We start from the raw sequence: 1,839 nt of genomic DNA on the forward strand, positions 1-1,839 counted from the left end.
GTTTTGTGGCTGCTTAATACACATACACAGTTTGTGTTCAGGAAGACCCTCTACAGAGCAGTGCTTGAGTAATTTACTAATTCCCATTCCATCTGTTTCTTGCTATAGCACTGATGACTATACAACTCAAGCAAATCAGATGGTAAAGGGATATTTTCCTTATATGTAGGTACAAAATGCTCTAAAGAACATTAAAATGTGGGCAGCACACCCAGTGCCAGAAACACTTGATTTTCACATGCGTGCAGGAAGACTGACTTCAGGAGAGCAGGCATTAGCTAGCAAAACTAACCGATATATTCCTATCCAAATTTTATAAATTCTGGACTACATTTCCAAATATGTCTTTTGCTCTTTAACAGTCATGGCCATAGATGATTGTTTTAACTCTGTGGTACCTCACAGCCATGGCTGTAGGAGAAGACTGGCCCTGCTGAGATTGCTGTGGAGCTGCTACAGCTCCAAAGGCTGCAAGGTGCTGGAAAAAGCCCTGTTCCCTCTGCAGGGTACCCAGGTGTGCCCACCATAGGGCTCCCAGGCCCCACAGGCACCTCACGGGAGTGTGAATAGGATCAGAGAATACTTTGTGTTGGAAGGAACCTTTTAGATCATCTCATTCCAACCCCCCTGCCATGGACCGGGACACCTTCCACTAGACCAGATTGCTCAGAGTCCCATCCAGCCTGGCCTTGAATGCTTCCATGGATGGAGCACCCACAGTTCCCTGGGCAACCTGTTGCAGCGTGAAGAATTTCAGTGAATAATTTCTTCCTAATATCTAATCTAAACCTACTGTCATTCAGTTTAAAGTCTTTCCCCCTTGTCCTATCACTTGCAAAGAGTCCCTCTCTGTCTTGCTTCCCTTTTGTACTGGAAGGCTGCTGTAAGTTTTCCCCAAAGCCTCCTCCAGACTAAAGAGCCCCAGCTCTCAGCCTGTCTTCATAGATCGCCTTCATAGGCCATCTTCTAACTCTGTGTGTGTCTGTGCAAGGACTAGGAGTTGTAATGTATTGAAAATACTAATCTGGTGTTTTCTAGTCACTGCAGTCTGATCAGTGGCTTCGTATTTTCCTCACTGGTTTGCAGAACTACTTCCACCCCCACTGACCTTCCTGGTGAGCAGGGCCTGGCTGTGGCATTCTGATTCAGGAAAGCTGATTTGATTTTACTGATCTGTCTCCAAACTGATTGTTTTTCTACCTTCCTCTGAAGGTGGAGCAAGAGATGTACAGGTAATGAAACCAAAACTGACTTAGGTTTTAAGAGTACTGGTGAGGTGTGGCATCAGAGCTATTTACAAAATATAATCCAACTTTTGCTTCTAAAGAAAGTGTTGTTACCTGACTATGGGTAAAAAGTGACTTTTTTTAAACCCAACTAAGTAGCAATTAGGGATAATGATTTAAACAGCTATACTGTAGGCCGAAATCAGTTGCTAGGCTACCAGATGTTACAATATCCAGTTATATCACCAAGTTTATTTTACAGAATCAAAATGAGGAGGTATGTTTTCATAATTCCCCATCTTGTAAATTGACTGCATACTCAAAGATTTCTTTTAAGATGTCTCTGTGTTAGCCATGGAAATTGTGGGTTCATTTAGTGCCACTTGCAACTTAAACAAGGGAAAAAGAAGGGGCGGGGAGGGGGAGGGAAGAAAAAACCAGCAACACTCTTTGCTAACCTCTGCTATTTACAAACTTTTGAAATCTTGCTGTCTGGGTGTGTTGAAATATAGTTGTTTTGCAAAAATATGCTCTTCCAGATGTGTTTCTTGGGAAAGTTTCTAAGAGAGCCCACCTCAATTCCCCCCATTACTCTATTTGTTTTGAGAAAGTC

This window comes from Pyrgilauda ruficollis, unplaced genomic scaffold, assembly GCF_017590135.1.
Source record: "Pyrgilauda ruficollis isolate IOZ18807 unplaced genomic scaffold, ASM1759013v1 scaffold4, whole genome shotgun sequence".
Lineage (NCBI taxonomy): Eukaryota > Metazoa > Chordata > Aves > Passeriformes > Passeridae > Pyrgilauda > Pyrgilauda ruficollis.